At 40.8% G+C, this 18,679-nt stretch overlaps 1 protein-coding gene across 1 annotated transcript in view; it reads left to right on the top strand.

Annotated features, from left to right (window-relative positions):
* Positions 1–8,970: 8,970 nt before the first annotated feature.
* PAK2 (p21 (RAC1) activated kinase 2) overlaps positions 8,971–18,679 on the top strand; it is an 84,205-nt gene continuing 74,496 nt past the window's right edge. The window contains exon 1 of the mRNA XM_084871650.1: positions 8,971–9,234. The gene's annotated coding sequence lies outside the window, so the exon portion shown is untranslated. The remainder of the gene's footprint in view (positions 9,235–18,679) is intronic.

Here is an 18,679-nt window from a genome sequence, read left to right as displayed (position 1 = left end):
TCCTCATTTGGGTTATAAAAGTGAGTACTTTCTGTATTAGAGACATTATTCTCATTTTGTGAATAGAAACATTTCAATTTAAGCTAAAAATTGAGAAAATCATTATAAATAAGAATAAAATAAGTTAGATGAATGAGTTTATTTAAATCTTAATTTTATGAGATATTGAAGTCATCCAGAGTTTCTAAGAAAATATTAATATCAAAATTGATTATTCTTTAAGCATTTCCATTTTTCTTTTATATGTTACATTGCTTAAAAATATCTATACTAGTAAAAGGGTAATATGTAAATTTCTCAGGATGCTCTCACAGTAACAACAAACAGCAGGCTTTGTGGGGCTACAAAGCCAGCAGAGGGGTTAGTGAGGGATGACCAAACAACTAAACAGCAGGCTGCATGTGGCGACCATGCCTGCAGGGTGATCAGTGAGGGGCAACCAGGATGGTGGGGAGGGGGCAAGGGGCAACCAGGCTGGCAAGGGAGGCAGTTAGGGGCAACCAGGCCAGCATGGGGGGCAGTTTGGGGCGATCAGGCAGGTAGACAGGTGAGCAGTTTGGAGCTAGCAGTCCTGGATTGAAGAGGGTGCAGGCTGGGCTGAGGAGACGACGACCCCTCTACCCCTTCCCCCCGTACAAATTTCATGCACTGGGCCTCATATATATATATATATATATATATATATATATATATATATATATATATATATATATATATATATGTTTTTATTGATTTCAGAGAGAGGGAGGGAGAGATAAACATCAATGTTGAGAGAATCATCCATTGGCCGCTTCCTGCATGCCTCCTACTGGGAATTGAGCCAGCAACCCTGTCATATCTCCTGACCAGGAGTTGAACCATAACCTTCTGGTTTATGGGTCGATACTCAACCACCGGGCAACACCAGCTGGGCTATATTGCTTTTTAATATATGAATTGTCAAAGGACTTGATGAAACTAAATACTAAGATTTAGTTCTGACTTAGTACTGAATTTGTCAGGAAGACAGCTCAGAAAGAGTGTATTTTATTAAGTTATACATTTGCAAAAAATCTCTTTGTATCTTCAGGCAATTTTTTTAAAAAAATTCATTGATTTTTTACAGAGAGGAAGAAGGAGGAATATAGTTAGAAACATCGATGAGAGAGAATCATCGATCAGCTGCCTCTTGCACACTCCCTACTGGGGACGTGCCCGCAACCAAGGTACATGCCCTTGACTGGAATCAAACCTGGAACCTTTCAGTTCACAGGCCGATGCTCTATCCACTGAGCCAAACCGGTTTCAGCTCTTCAGGTAATTTTTAAAAAAAATAAGAGGTCTTGATTTAGAACCAAAAGACTATATTAATAAATACAACTATGCTAAAAAGAATAAAGTCATTGTTTGTTAATAGTCTCAGAATTCTGTACATACATATATTACATTTCTACATTTTGAATACACCTCACATCAGCTTCTGCATTAAGTTTGTGACAAATTTGTGCTGTTCTTAGTGTATGCCAGACACTTGACTTTACTGTTTTATTCTTTTATGTAAAAAGTGCAATATGGACTTATATACAGTCTTTACTATGTTAGATTTATAAACTGTTGTTTTGGAGAATGTAATTGATATATCACAAATCTTAGTGAATAATGGTGTGATTTAAAGCTGTCACCAGCCTGAGCTGGTATGCTCAGTGGATAGAGCATTGGCCCAGGGATTGAAGGGTCCCTGGCATGTACCTCAGTTGCAAGCTCCATCCCTGGAGGGAGGCAACCAATGTATGTGTCTCTATCTCACATTGATGTTTCTCTCTCTGTCTCTCCCCTTCCCACTCTCTAAAAATCAATGGAAAGATATCCTCAAGTGAGGATTAACAAAAATTAAAAAATAAAGCTTTACACTAGTATTTTGAGACATTAATTTAGTAATTTTATATTGGGGGTAGTAAGAGTTTTCAATTTTAATTAGAATCTCTGCCCTCCTGTAATTAAACATTCTGTACCACATCTGTATTAAAAATAACATTGCTGATTTTTTTTGAAAAGTCTTGGTTTATTGTCTTACTTTGGGAAAAAAATAGAAAATAAAGTAAGTGCCATAAGCCAATTAAAAAATAAAAGGGCAAGCATGCCCTTCCATTTATTTAGGGCAATTTTTTTAGGGCAAATATGTTCCAAAACCAAAACCACTAAAACCTTGCTATGTTGGCATTGTTGGTTTTAAATAAATTAAAGGGATGTGATAAATGTGTTTATATGCTATAACTGATTTCCTAAAACATCCTGGGTTTTTTGTTTGTTTGTTTGTTTGTTTGTTTTTTGTTAATCCTCACATAAGGACTTTTTTTCCCCCCATTGATTTTTTTTAGAGAGAGGAGAGACAGAGAGAGACACATCGATTGGCTGTGTCTCTCCTGCACTCGCCCCTACTAGGGCTGGGGGAATCTGCAACCGAGGTACACATGCCCTTGACAGGAATAGATCCTGTGACCCTTTGGTCTGAGGGCCGACATTCTAACCACTGAACAAACCGGCCAGGGCAATAGCCTGGTGTCTTTATGGGAATTTTTATAATTTGACAGGTATGGCTTGACTGACTAGTCATAACATTTCTTCTTGAAGATGTGTTTGAGAATTTAAATATTGAAAAAAACAACCCAGTGCCATAAGGCAGAAATATTAGAAGTCTTAAAAATGACTAAAATTTCCACCCTGTCTAAATCGTGGCTTGGAACATGTTTTAGCCATTTACTCATTTATATAGCTATTCAAAGGTATTAAAAATGTGTATGTCAGTGAAGAAGACTTGGATATGACCATTCTTGCCTAATAAGTGGTTGCAGGTGACATTACTTTAATATATATGTATGTATGTATTTTTTTTTTAACATTTTTCTTTTTCTCTTTTTAAAAAAATATATTTTTTAATTTTTTATAGAGAGGAAGGGAGAGGGATAGAAAGTTAGAAACAATCAATGAGAGAGAAAGATCCATCAGCTGCCTCCTACACAACCCCTACTGGGGGTGTGCCCACAACCAAGGTACATGCCCTTGACTAGAATTGAACCCAGGACCCTTCAGTCCGCAGGCTGACACTGTATCCACTGAGCCAAACTGGTTTCTGCTATATATGTATGTATTTAAAGTAATGTCACCTGCAACTACTTATTAGGCAAGAATGGTCATATCCAATGATCATATATACAATGTTTTTACTAAAGGCCCGATGCATGAAATTCATGCAAGGGGCTTGGCCCTTGTACCTCAGCTTCATCTGGAATGTCCTTCGGCTCTCCAGTCTAATTAGCATATTATGCTTTTATTATTATAGATTGATTTCAGAAAGAGGAAGGGAAAAGGATAGAGGGATAGAAACATCAGTGATGAGAATCACTGATCAGCTGTCTCCTGCATACTCCCTACTAAGGATCATGCCCAAAACCCAGGCATGTGCCCTGATCAGGAATCAAACTGTGACCTCTTGGTTCATGGGTCGACACAACCACTGAGCCACAGTGGCTGGGTCAGATGACATTAGTTTTGATAGAACATTTCTGGTTTTGAACTCTGTATATTTGGATATTTTAAAAATGAATAAGCACTTTATTTGTAAAAATCAGTTTTGTGGTTATGTATATCATCTTTTTTTTTTTTTTTTAGGGCCAAGAAAATGGGTACTGTTCTCTTGGTTATTATGATCCAGTAATTGTTTTACTTTTGTGGTTAAAGTATTATGTTATGTCCTTTTGGGTGAAAATGACAGAGACAGGAAACCTCTACTAAGGGGGAACAGAGGTGTGTGTGTGTGTGTGTGTGTGTGTGTGTGTGTGTGTGTTCCTCAGCCACTCTACCAGGAATTGAGATATTTTAGCTATTTCTCATGGCAGCTGGTATATACATGGCTTGGGAACTAGAAAAATCTATTGCAGCTCTAATTATTTCAGAATATAATGAGTTTCAGGATTATTCTAGTCAGATATTCTATTCATTTCAAGCTATTCTCATATATTTTGGTAATTGATTCTGATTCATATGATATGGAAATAAGGAAATTAGAGTTAGGTGACCAACACCTATCTGTATTATTCCCCATACTCACAAAATATGCTATTGGCAGATCATTGAATGTAAGAGGGTTTTGGTAGGCGGAGAGACAGTGAAATAATATGGACTAAACATGCCCTTCAGCATTGTCCTAATCAGTGATAGGATGGTAGGTTTAACTGTCTACCTGATTTTTTGCATCTCAGACCTTACTTCTGGAATCAGTTTCTTCCTGAAGTATATATTTTTAAGGAGTTCCTTTTTCCCCTTTTTTTTTTATTGAATTTATTGGGGTAACATTGTTTTCAGGTGTACAATTCTAGAATACATCATATGTATTGTGTGTTCACCATCCCAAGTCAAGTCTCCTTCCATCACCATTTATCTCCTATACCCTCTTCTACCTCCCCAACTCCTTTCCCCTCTGGTACTCAAGGAGTTCCCTTAGAAGGTCTCTGTTTTGTAACATATCTGCTTTTGTTTGATGATATCTTTATTTTCCCTTTACTTATATGACTGATAATTTAGCTGGGTATAAACTTCAAAATTTGGTTATTTTCTCTTGGTACTTTGAAAATATTTGTTCACTGTCAACTGGCAACCCATTTTTAAAAAAATATATATTTTATTGATTTTTTACAGAGAGGAAGAGAGTGGGATAGAGAGTTAGAAACATGGATGAGAGAGAATCATCAATCAGCTGCCTCTTGCACACTCCCCACTGGAGATGTGCACGCAACCAAGGTACATGCCCTTGACCGGAATTGAACCCGGGACCTTTCAGTCCGCAGGCCGACGCTCTATCCACTGAGCCAAACCGGTTTCGGCAGGCAACCCATTATTATAATTGTTTCTTTACAGGGCATGCCTTTTCTCTCTGGTTGTTTTACTTTTGGTATTTTGCAGTTTCACTTTGATATGTTTGGAGAAGATTTATTTTACTTATCCTGGTGAGTAAAAGAGAAGACAGGAGAAAGAAACATCTATTTGTTGTTCCACTTATTCATGCATTCATCCTTGTATGTACTCTGACCAGGGATCGAATCCACAATATTAGCATATAGGGACGATGCTCTAACCCCGTGGTCAGCAAACTGCAGCTCGAGAGCCACATGTGCTCTTTGGCCCGTTGAGTTTGGCTCTTCCACAAAATGCCACGGCCTGGGCAAGTCTGTTTTGAAGAAGTGCTGTTAGAAGAAGTTTAAGTTTAAAAAATTTGGCTCTCAAAAGAAATTTCAATCACTGTACTATTGATATTTGGCTCTGTCGACTAATGAGTTTGCCAACCATTGCTCTAACCAACTGAGTACCTGGACAGGGCCAGTAATGGGATTGTTTTTAAGATTATCTAATAGTAAATAGTCATATTGCTCTTTAATTCCTTTCTCTTGTATTTTCCATATCAATTGAGTTTTTTCTCTGGTTACTTTTGTCCATTTCTTGTATCCGTCATCATTACTGCCTCCCTAGTTCATTTCTCTTCTATTCTTGCTTCTCTGTACTCCATTCTCTACATAGAAACCTAGTGATCTTAAAGTGTAGCCCAGATAACATCACCTCAGTGCTTAAATTTAATAGCTTAGAAAAAAGTCCAAAGGCTTTATCATGGCATTTAAGATTCTTACTGACCTGAATATTGTTTACTCTAATGTTTTCATACTGCCCTCAGCTTCATCTACAGTCATTCTGAACTGACCTTAGCAAGCCCCTTTCTTCCTCCTCCTGCTTGAATACTTTCTCCTAGGTGCTTCTCGTGGCTCTCTGTGTTTCAGCTTACATGCCACCTCCTTAAAGATGCTTCTTTGGTCAAGTTATTCAAAACAATCTCCCCAGTTTTCCCTCATACCAGATATCATGATTTTAATTATTTTTTTTTTTAATATTTGTGAGCACCACAAAGGCAAAGTGACTTGTACATTCTTAGGTCCCTGATGCCTTAAATGGTTTCTGGTACATATTAGACACTCAAATGTTTGTAGTACTAGGGGCCCAGTGCACGAAATTTGTGCACTGGGGAGGGGTCCCTCAGTCCAGCCTGCCTTCTCTCACATACTGGGAGCCCTCAGGGGATGTCCTATTGATGGCTTAGGTCTGCTCCTCATTGGAAGCAAACCTAAGCCTCAGTCTGGCCTCCCTTTGCTTGAGGCGACAGGGCTAATCAGGAGAAGGCACCAGCCCCATCACCCCGCTGCTGCAGCCACTGCCAGTCACCGCAGCTGCCAAGATATTTTCATCAATATGGACTCCAGTCCCTTCACCATGAAAAAGTGACAACTTTTTTCAGGATTTGTCTTTCATAGGATATGCCATTTCTTTTTTTATTTTTCTATTTATCCTCACCTGAGGATATGTTTCCATTGATTTTTTTCCCCTTCCCTCTGATCTCAGGCTCGGCCCCTTCCCAAGCCTAAAGCCTCTGCTCCAGGCTTTAGGCTTGGGGAGCACACACCCCCCCCTCTCCGATGGCCAGCTGGGACTGACCTGGGTGCCAAGGAGGTTCCCGGGACCCGGGTATGTATGCAAATTAACTGCCATCTTTGTTGGGTTAATTTGCATACTCACTGATTGGCTATGGGCATAGTGGAGATATGTTTCTGTTATTATGTAAGATTAGTGAATACATTGATAACTCCTCTGAAGATAAAGTTAGAGGCCTTAATTTGTAAGGAGGTGGGACTTAGCAGCAAAATATAGTAGAGTTTGTAAGTAAAAAGCAAAATGAATAGCCCAGCCAGTATGGCTTAATGGTTGAGCATGGCCCTATAAACCAGAAGGTTGAATTCCCCATCAGGGCATACGCCCCAGTTGAAGGCTTAAGCCCTAGTAAGGGGCATGCAGGAAGCAGCCGATGGATGATTCTTGATTCTCTCTCATCATTGATGTTTCTCTTCCTTTCTGAAATCAGTTATATATATCGATATATATATCGATATATATATATATATATAAAATCAGTCAGACATCCCTTTCACAATCTAGGACTGCTGGCTCCCAACTATTCGCCTGCCTGCCTTCCTGATTGCCCCTAACTGCTTCTGCCTGCCAGCCTGATGACCCCCTAGCCACTCCCCTGCCAGCCTGATTGTTCCCAACTGCCCTCCCCTGACACCCTGGTCACCCCCAAATGCTCTCCCTTACATATTCCCTTTTTATTAGACGGGTTTTTTCTTTAGCATATTGGACAGTCCTAACTGGTTTGGCTCAGTGGATGGAGCATTGGCCTGCAGACTCAAGGGTTCCAGGTTCGATTCTTGTCAAGGGCATGTACCTTGGTTGGGGACACATACCCAGTGGGGAGTGTGCAGGAGGCAGCTGATCGATTTTTCTCTCTCATAGATGTTTCTAGCTCTTTATCCCTTTTCCTTCTTCTCTGTAAAAAAATCAATAAAATATATATTTTTAAAAAGAAACATTTAAAATTCTTCCATATCTGCCTGGCTGGTGTGACTCAATGGTTGAGCCCCAGGCTGCCACTACTGGAAGGGGATCGCACCCTGGCCAGGCAGAGACCCCAGCCCAGGCTGCCATCTCAGGGGAAGCACGCCCCAGCCTGGCTGCAGCTCCCGCCCAAGCTGCCTCTGGGGCCAGGGGGTCGCGCGGCTTGGGTGTGAGGCCCTGCTGTCCTGAGACCCCAGCCCAAGTTGTTGCTGTGGCCGGGGGATCGCGTGGTGCTGCTGCACGGCCCCAGCCCAGGCTGCCGCCGCTGGCGGGTGATCGCACAATGGGGGTGCATGGCCATGCCAGCCTAAGACCTCAGCCCAGGCTGCTGCTGCTGCCAGGGTATCATGCAGGTTGGATGCTAGACCCTGCCGGCCCGAGGTCCCAGCCCAGGCTGCTGCCGCCGCTGGCCAAGATGGCTCCGGACGCTGGCACCTCCCCGCCGGACACCCTGGACTGCCGCCGCTGGGCGGACTTGGGGACTCTGGCAGGGCTAAGATAAGGTGATTAGACATCCCGCTTTTGGCGGGACAATCTCGATTTTTAACAATTTGTCCCGTGTCCCACAACATTTTTAAAAAGTCTCGATTTTTGGAAAGATTTGTGGCGTTTTAAAAAAGTCCCGATTTTTTGAAAGATTCTTTCCAAAAATCGGAACTTTTTTTAAAACGCCGCGGGACAAATTGTTAAAAATTGGGACTGTCCCGCCAAAATCAGGACGTCTGGTCACCTTACGCTAAGAGGACTGGGCACCGCCATCTTGTAGCTACAGGCGACACCATTTTGTCAAGGAGTTATGGTTAATTTGCATATTATTTTATTAGATAGGATATATATACACACTAAAATACTAGAGGCCTGGTGCATGAGATTTGTGCACTCGGTGGGTCCCTCGGCCTGGCCTGTGCCCTCCTGCAGCCCGGGGTTGAGGAGTGGGCCTGAGCTGTCAGTCGGATATCCTCAGCGCTGCTGCAGAGGCGGGAGAGGCTCCCACCATTGCTCCTGCTGGCCAGCTGTGAGCCCCGCTCCTGGGCTTCTGGCTGAGAGGAGCTCCCCTGTGGGAGTGCACTCACCACCAGGGGGCAGCTTCTGTGTGAACCAGCGGCTGTCCCCTGGTGGTCAGTGTGCGTCACAGCGACTGGTCCTTCCACCAATTGGTCAATTTGCATATTACCTTTAATTATATAGGGTAGGATTTTTTAAAAGTACGGTAAAACGGATAATGGATGAATTCCCAGAAACAAACGTCCTGGAGCAGATTCATATAACAGACATCTGTCAGCGAATTTGGTGGGCAAGGAACTGAGTGGAGACAATGTTGAATGGGATGAGGGACCGGCTGCCTCTCCATAGGCAGCACATCCCACGCCCCAAAAGAGAAAAGCTGTGACTTCGACTACAACTCCCAGCATTCCTGCAGGACCCGCCCATATGGAGGCGGGGCCTCCCTCGCCCCGCCCCCAGCCCCGGGCGGGGCCGCCCGCCCCGCCCTCCGCTCCCGCCGCCCTCCCCCAGGGTTGTGGCCACGCGCAGCGGCGGCGGTTGTTCCGCTTCCCCTCCAGCCGGGGCCGTCGCCATTGCCGAAGCCTCCCTGCCCTCCCTCCCGGCGCCTGTGGGCTCGGCCGCCGCTCGGCCTAGCGGTAGGGCGACCGCCGGCAGCGCGGCTCCGCTCCGTCCGCCGCCTCTGCGTCCCCTCCCGCCCCGCGCCGCGGCCGCCGGAGCTCGGACGGAGCGCCTCGCCGGGCGGGGGCCGCTCCTCGCCGGGTAAGTGGGCAGACGGCGGGGCCAGCGCTCCCCTTCCTCCTTCCGTCCCCGCGGCCCGGGCGGCCGGGCGCCGACCTGCCCGCCCCGCGCCGGGCCGCCGCCGCCGCCGCCGCCACACCTGCGCGCCCGGAGCGGCTCCGGGCGGCGGCTCATTGTCTGCTCCCGCGCTGTTTTCCTCCGCTCTCCCCCGAGCGGGGAGCTGGCGGCCGGCGAGGCTCCCCTTCCTGGCCGGTCCTGCCCGACCGGGTCCGCCGTGGGCTCTGCCCTCCGTCCCCTCCCCCGCCTCAGCCCCGCTCTCCGGCCGCTCCGCCCGGACCGGCGTCCCGGGCTCAGCCCCGGCCCCGCCGCCGCCGCCGCTCCGCTCCCCGCCCCGGCGTACCGCTCAGCAGATTGTCACCTTCAGACCGAAACCCAGTCTCTAGCCCGCTTCTCATTCGTAAAAACGTACAGGTACCCGAGGGTTGGAGGGCCTCCGCTTAAAGAACAGAACTTTGGGGTCTTCTTGTGATTTTTTTTTTTTGTCTGATCTTCTGCCAGGAGGTGATGATTTGCTGCTCTAGGTGATTTGGGTGCAGATTGGCTTTTAACCATGTTTGGCTATCTTTTTCAAACAGCACCCACCCACCCCAGCCCCTTCCCACAGATTCCTGGCGGACGCAGCCTTTTAACTAATTCTTTAAATACAAAGTTCATTCAGTAACCCAAGCGTGAAAGGCCATTGCCAGTGGCTGTGTTCCTCTTCCTAAACTTTGTGGGGATTCTCTGCTGTGACCGATATTTTGTTTCCTCCACAGATAAGGCCGCCTCCCGTTGACATGATTATCTCAGTACTCCTTTACAAGTGACCTACAGTTTTCTTTTTTATTCTGTAAAAAAAGACAAATCAGAATGATTAGGCCTAAACTTAGACCACAGCGAGCTGTGTTTTGGATCAAGGTTGTGCACGTCACGTTTTTTCCCCTGTTCCGTTCAACTCTTCCGCTCTTATAGGTAGGCAGGATATTGAAATGGGCAAGAATTTGCTCTGGGGTGTGTGTGGTGTGTGTGTGTGTGTGTGTGTAGAGTTTATCCAAAAGAATAACATTCAATGAAGTTAGATTGGGATAAAGGCAGTGAATAGTAATTTTTAAAGCAGGTTAGAACTTGTCAACTTTGCCAGATGCTCTGTGGCATTTGTAAAACATACTCATACTCACTCCTATATGTTTTATATAGATGTGAAAAAATTTACATGAAAAGTTTTTGCTCGTGTCCTCCTCTTTAGGGTATTGATTTAAGGCAGTTTTTTGCATCCTTGGTTTTAAAATCTGATTTACAAAGAACACTGATTTACGTTGTGAAAAGTGAACCTCAAAATGTTTTTGACCTGTAATATACGTCAAGCCCACTTTCAGGTTTTGGTGAAAGACCTTAACCTTAATTCAGTGAATTTTGTGTTTTCACTAACTAGTCATTGTTACTGATGACTTAGTACTGAGCTTCAGTACTGCCATCGTTTGGTAGCATCAGTTGTCCTCAACTTAAAGAGTTAATTAAGGTATAGGATGCTGGAGTGTAAAACTTGGTCTGTGATGTCAGCTTCTCTGCCAGTTCCTTCTATAAGCAGATACTTTTACTGAGAAAAAGCTTGGTATTCATTCCACTCCCTTTAGGGCCTTGATTCCTGGCTTACCAAGTTATGCATAGAGTTATTCTTCTGGACTTTGTGATGTTTAATGCCAAATTTATAAAGTTGCAGTAGGTTTGTAGTTGGAGAATATCTCCTAAACAATGAATAGGGGTTTCTATGTTTCTCTGATGTTTGTGATAGGCGGGTTTCCAAGGGGACATGGTTTACGGTGGTGTGTATTTCTTTTTCAATTATAAGCGAAAACTTAGAACTTGTTTAGGTAGCTAAGGATAAACGTTCATTTATACTTTTTAAAAAAAGAGAGATCTTGTTAAAATAGCTGAGGATAAAATAGCTACTGTCAAATCCTTCCTATGTTTAATCTGTTAATATTGATTATTCTTATATTCAAGTCTAATGTTTCCTTTGGCTTTCTAAATTTTACATTTCTTTTTTTTTTTTTTTAATATATTTTATTGATTTTGTACAGAGAGGAACGGAGAGAGAGAGAGAGTTAGAAATATCGATGAGAGAGAGTCATCGATCAGTTGCCTCTTGCTCACCCCCTACTGGGGATATGCCCGCAACCAAGGTACATGCCCTTGACCGGAATCGAACCAGTCCCCAAGCCAACGCTCTATCCGTTGAGCTAAACTGGGTTCGGCTAAATTTTACATTTCTGATGAAGCATGAAACTGGGCCTTGTTTAAGGCTTCAGAGTTCTGATCAATTTGTTGACAAAAGCCTAATTTCAGTGAGAGGGCTCCCTAATTTCAGACCAATAAGAGGGAAGTTGTTAAGTTACCCATCTGCGTTGTCCCTTGTGTCCTCCTGGTTCCTTGGTAAGAAGCAGAGAAGGAAGAAGTAGCTCCTGTTGCCTTGAAGAAACACTGATTGTTTTCTTCTGTGTTCGGAATTGAGTTTCACTACTTCTTCATTTCGGGATCACTAATCTGATTAACAGTAGACAATCTGAACACTCGTGCAAGATTTGAGTTCTAGCTTATTATCTCTGATGTGCATTTGTACGTATTCCATATATCTCAGGCGGTTAGGAGCTGGAGACCTGGGTTTAATCCTGGCTTTTCTACATAATCCTTGCCAAGATGTGCATTCTTTTCAAAACCTTATTTTTTTTTTTCATCTGTAAACTGGGAATAATAATAACAGTATCATACAAATTTCATAGGGCTATTTAGAGCAATGCAGGTAAAGTACTTAGCAGATGCAGTGCTTTAAGTGCTTAATAAATGTTAGTTAATATTCCATTCTCAAATAGGTTTTACATTTAATTATAGCAAATGTTATACTTCTATAGCAAATGTTCTACTCCCAAACTTAGATTTAAGACTGTTTTATGAAAGATGTTGGAATCTCAGGACCAAGTTTCTGAGACCAAAACTGTTAAATTAAAAATTACTTTTTCAGGGGAAAAAAAATAGTTTCACAGCTGAAAATACAGGTGTGTGTGTGTGTGTGTTTTTTTTTTAATACAAGCTTTTCAGATTAAAAAATATGCATATTTCTTATAGAAAATTTGGAAAGTAGAGAAAATTATTAAGGAACAGGACACTTTATTCTCAGCTCTTAAGGATAACCATCATGACAGGCTAGTAGTTTAGTGTTTTTCCTTATTTTAAAATTAAATTCCAGAAGAGAGATGTGCTATTATAAAAACTTCAAGTAAATTATTTAGAGTAAAAAGTGAAGATTAGTTTTTCCTCACTTTCTAGTCCCATTCCTTAGAGGTACTCACTATTAATAGTTTTGTTTTACTTATGCAATTAGAAATAAGTACAGTGTGTATAGTTTTTTAAAATTACAAAATCGATTATTATTTTCCTTGTCAATACTTAATAGTTGTATCTCACCATTCAACAGACATGAAGTATTCCATTACATAGTTCTACTTTAATTACTCATGTTTCAGTTTTGAGCAACTAAAACTGAAGACCTAATGAACTCCTTCTGTTTCTATGTGCATGCATATATATGCAAGTATTTTCATAAAAAGAATTCTTAAATGTACACTTTAAGTTTCAGAAGATGCCAAATCCACTTACTAAAAGGCCCGAGCAATCCATACTTTCTTATCTAAGTGTATACTACTCTCCTTATACATAATAGATATTAATCCTTTGCCTTCTGTTTAAGATCTTCCCTATTTCATCTTTATCAAAAAAACATTCTTCATCCTGACTGATTTGGCTCAGTGGATAGAGCACTAACTAGCCTGTGGACTGAAGGGTCCTGGGTTTGATTCCAATCAAGGGCACAAGGGCACATGCCCGGGTTGTGGGCTTGATCCCCAGTATGGGGCATGCAGGAGGCAGCAGATCAATGATTCTTATCATTGATGTTTATCTTCCACTTTCCAAAATCAATAAAAAAAAAACACCATTCTTCTATATTGTGTTGTACTTTTAAAAAATATATTTTTATTGATTTCAGAAAGGAAGGGAGAGGCAGAGAGAGATAGAAACATAGTTGATGATGGAGAATCATTGATTAACTGCCTCCTACATGCCCCACACTAAGGATTGAGCCTGCAACCCTTGGTATGTGCCCTTGATGGGAATCGAACCAGGGACCCTTCAGTCTGCAAGCCAGTGCTCTATCCACTGAGCCAAACCAGCTAGGGCTTGTCTTGTACTTTTAATAATTGTTGTATTTTAATCTTAATCCTTCTGGACTTTTTTTTTTTGCTTGTGGTGAGGGCAAGTAAGAGAGTTTTAAAAATATAAAATAGCTTGACTACTGAAAATCAGATATAAAAATGTCTTCAGGGGTTTGACGTTGGTGTGAAAGTTGCATTTGTAGGGATTCAGAAAATAATAATATAATGGTTTTATTGTAAGCATCACATCTGAAAAGAAAAAAAGTGCCCCTTTTGACCTCTTTCTCATCACCTACTTAATTCATCCTTATCCTTCAAATCTCAGCCTTGGTGTATAGCAAGCATGTCAAACTCACAGCCTGTAGGCTGTCTGGGGCCACAATGAATATTTTTGTGGCCCAGACAATATAACGGTACGTAAGAAATGTTTTAATAAAAATTTTGTAACTTAATTTTTATAATATCCTGTTATACATAATTATTAATAATGAACTACAACGTTTGCTAAGGACTGATTACTATAATCGTGTTGCATTCATTCCCTTATGTGCCTTACTCACAGGCACACCATTTCTCCCACTAATACTAGCAGCGGATATTTTAGCAGCTGATGGCCACTTCATTAGTCTTGGACTGACTTGTTTGGTTGCACAACAGGAAATATTATGCTTTTGGAGAACAAGAAAAATAGGTTTATTTGCGTTACACTTATTGTGCAATTATTCGGTGTCTAGTAAGTTAATGTTCAAGAAAAAATATTAATTTTTATTAAAATGTTCTATTATTTTATGTTAACGGTTACTCATTTATTTCAGCTCTTTGTATTCAGCATGTCTCTATAAAAATAAACCTACCGGTACATTTCTATGAAAATTGACGCTTTTGTTTTTTTTGCGGCCTCCGTAAACTTAAACCTTGTTTATTCGGCCCGTGTTAGCCTTTGAGTATGACATGCTTGGTGTATAGCTTTCTTTGGCAGTCTTTCCTGATCTCCATTATGATTTTGATATTATTACGTTCTTACATATTTATCTTAACATGTTACCCTCTAACCTTTATTTCCAGTGCACTGAAAACATGAGTTATTAGGGCACTTTTAATCCGCATTAGTATCTTTCTGATCAAGCTATTACATTTGGTAATATTGTTTCATGTAAATGTTTAATAGGTTCTGGAAAGATAGGTTTATTTTGATTTTCCACAGAGAGGAAGGAAGAGGGATAGAGAACTAGAAACGTCGATGAGAGAGGAACATCGATCAGCTGCCTCCTGCACACCCTCTACTGGGGATGTGCCTGCAACCAAGCAAGGTACATGCCCTTGACTGGAATCGAACCTGGGACCTTTCAGTTCGCAGGCCGATGCTCTATCCACTGAGCCAAACCACTTTCGGTGATAGGTTTATTTTGCATTAATTAATTTATTTATTTTAAAAATATATCTTCATTGATTTCAGAGAGGAAGGGAGAGGGAGAGAGAGATAGAAACATCAATGATGAGAGAGAATCATTGATTGGCTGCCTCCTGCAATCCCCTACTGGGGGTCAAGCCAGCAACCTGGGATCGGACCTGAGACCCTTCAGTCCACAGGTTGATGCTCTATCCACTGAACCAAACCAGCTAGGGTTGCATTTATTTCTTAAGAGCAAATGGTATTTTAAGATAATCTTAGCTTTTAAAAATTAATACCTATTCCTTTTAATTTTGAGTTTGTTTAGTAATCCATAGGCTTGTGAATGAAGCAAAATTGTTATATAATAAACACATAAGCAACAGATATAGGGTAAAGCATTTAGGTAAAATTTCAGGTGCTCTAAAGAGCAAATTATTAATAAGAACTTACATAGTGGAAATATAGCCAGATGTTTGATAACGTATCTGTGTTGTAAATTTTTTCTAAACTTTTTTCACCTTCCTAATTAAATATTTGAAAAAAGCAAAGTAAACAAAAGCACACCGAAAAACTCATTTCTTTTCCTATGGGTAATTACTGTTGATATTTTGTTATGTTATATGCTAGTACTTTTTCTCCTTTATATATATGTGTGTGCATAGTTTACTTTTATAAAATTGGTATCATATTTTGTATAATTTGCTATCTTGCTTTTTAAAAAAATATTTTTATTGACGTCAGAGAGGAAAGGAGAGGGAGAGAGAAACATCAATGATGAGAGAATCATTGATCGGCTGCCTCCTGCACGCCCCCTACTGGGAATTGAGCCTGCAACCAGGGAATGGGCCTCCACCGGTAATTCAGCCTGGGGCCCTTCAGCCCGCAGCCCAACGCTCTATCCACTGAGCCAAACCGGGAGGGTGCTTCCCTTTTTCTTTTTTTTTCTTTTTTTTTTTTTTTTTAACCTAACTTTATATCTTGAAAGTTTTCCTTTGTTCTTTTTAAAAATGATTTTTTCTGTTTACTCCTCACCCAAGGATATGTACATTGATTTTAGAGGGAGGAGCAGAAGAGACAGAGACAGAGAGACATTAATGCAAGAAACATTGGGCAGCCCTACCCAGTTTGGCTCAGTGGATAGTCGGTCTGCAGACTCCAGGGTCCCGGGTTCGATTTCGGTCAAGGGCATGTACCTTCATTGAAGGCACATCCCCAGTAGGGGGTGTCTTGGAGGCAGTTGATTGATGTTTCTCTCTCGCCCTTCCTCTCCATAAAAAATTAATAAAATATATTTTTTAAAAAGAGAGAGAAACATTGGTCAGTTGCCTCCTATATGTGCTCCAATCTAGGGATCAAACCTGCAACCTAGGTATGTACCCTGACAAGGAATCGAACCCACAACCTTTTGGTGCATAGGATGACCCTTCAACTAGTTGGCAAGAACTACAATAAAAATGATTTTTTAATGTTTACCTAACATACCATTGTAGAGCTCTGCCGTAGTTTCATTATTTTCTATTGCTGAAATATCCCAAATGTATATTTCCAATATTTTATATAAATAATGCTATGGTGAATATCTTCCTATTCCTGATTATTACTTTAAAATATATTTGTAGAAGTGGAATTACTGAATGGAAAGGTATAGCATTTAAAAGTCTTAAATTGACCCTTCAGAGAGGTTGGGTGTTCACTATCGCTAGAAATGTGAATCTTGTTTCTAATAAATACATAGAAGTAACTAGATTTTTGTGTTCACTGTTATTTTCATTATCTCCCTGTACTTAAATACAATTTTATTTACTTTTGCTTTCCTGGTTCATTGTGAAAATAATAGGAACTTTTGTCTCCTTTCAGATAGTCAACATATTTATATTTGTTTTAGCTCTTTATTACATTGAGCAGAATCTCCAAGACATGGTTAAATAAGAGAGATGATAATTGTTTTGGAACATTTTGGGTATTTTTACAATTAAGGATGATGGCAGCTGTTGGTTTTAGAGAGAGTTTTATTTTTAAGTTCTTACCCTAGGATATGTTCTTATTGATAATAGAGAGAGAGGAAGGAGAGGGAGAAAGAGAAGAGAGAGCAAGAGAAAAATCAACCAGTTGCCTCCCGTATGTGCTGTCACTGGGACCAGGTCTATTTCCATCGAACCTGAAACCTAGGTATGTGCTCTGGCTGGGAATCAATCTGGCAGCCTTTTGTTGTGTGGGATGACACTCCTACCAACTGAGCCCAGCTGGCCAGAGCTGGAGAGATTATTATTTTATTCTGTTTCTACTTTACAGAAAATAGAAATGGCTTCTGAATTTTATCAAATGTTTTTGTGTAACACTTATTTAGGAGATGATCAGGTTTTTCTTTTTTAACTACTGATAAGAGTATCCATATATATAAAAGCCAAGCGACCAGAAAGGCAGAATGACCAGAACAACTGGCCACTATGACATGCACTGCAGTAGCCAGCCAGCCCGATGGGGGCCCTGATCAGCCCCTCCCAAGCACCTGCTGCCCCTGTATTCTGGTTGGCTTGGCCCCAATCCGCCCTCTTTACCCCAATTGGGGGTGGGGCCAGCCAGCCAACCTCCCATGTCCTTCCCCTCCTCCCCTGCCTGGCCCCAATCAGCCTCCATTGGGGTGCTGGACCCTACCCGTGCACGAATTTGTGCACCTGGCCTCTAATATAATAATAAATTTGCTAATAAAGGCATATAAGGAATCAAAACCCTACTTACGTTAGTCAAGTGTATGGAACTTATTGAAAGGATAAAGAATATCATAGGAATTTAGTAGTAGTATAATAAGAGTAACAGGCCATATGGAAACACCTGAAGTTCTTTTGTAGTCTTCTAAGGCATCTTTAGGTATTGGTGAGTTAGTTTTGATAATTTCTATTTCCAAGCAGTATATTTTAAGATTTTAAATTTATTATAGAGATGCATGTAAAAATTTTTATTAAAATCTGGTACATATTTTCATCTTTTTTTATTATTATTATTAATCCTCACCTGAGGACATGCTTTTAAAAAAAAATGATTTCAGAGAGAGAGAAACATATACATGTGAGAGTGAAACATTAATCGATTGCCTTCTGTGCACATTCAGACCAGGACTCAAACCTGCAGTCTGGGTATGCGCCTTGACCAGGAATTGAACCCTTGACCTTTCAACCTTTCAGTGTTGCAATGACACTCCAACCAACTGAGCCACATCAGCCAGGACTATTTCCTTCTCTTTTTTGTTATTTCATTATTTTCCTTGACTTTATTTGCCAAATGTTTGTTTAGTGTTTTTAATAATCAGCTTTGAGATTTATTCTGTTGTTTTCTGATTCCCTGATTTCTACTCTTCTCTTTATTTTGCTCTTGTTGCTTTACTTCGTAATTTTTGTTGTACTTTTTTCCTAGCTCATTAAATTCTTAATTCCTTTGTTTAAAATAATGAAAACATTTAGTGTTCTTAATTTACCTCTGAGTACAACTTTGGCTGGGCTGAACTCTATAATTTTTATGAGTGATATTCTTATACTTACTAAACAAATAGTTGGTAGTTCTAAGTTGATTTTCACATTGACTCAAGAGGTATTTAGGACAGTTCTATTCACTCTCTTTTTTCCCTTGTCAGTACTATAATCTTTTAAAATACCTTTAAATTTATTGAGGTTTTCTTTGTGATTTAAAGCCTAATCCAATTTAGCAAGTGTTCTTTGGAAACTTAAAAAGTATTTTTTTTTTCTGTTTGCAGGGTATAGTGTAATATATCTATTAATTAAACTTTATTAAAATTATCTTATTTGACTTATTCCTTATTAATAGTTCTTAT

Source organism: Pipistrellus hanaki (assembly GCF_964339955.1).
Source record: "Pipistrellus hanaki genome assembly, chromosome: 2".
In the NCBI taxonomy this organism is placed as follows: Eukaryota; Metazoa; Chordata; class Mammalia; order Chiroptera; family Vespertilionidae; genus Pipistrellus; species Pipistrellus hanaki.
This window is presented reverse-complemented; position numbering and strand designations above follow the sequence as displayed.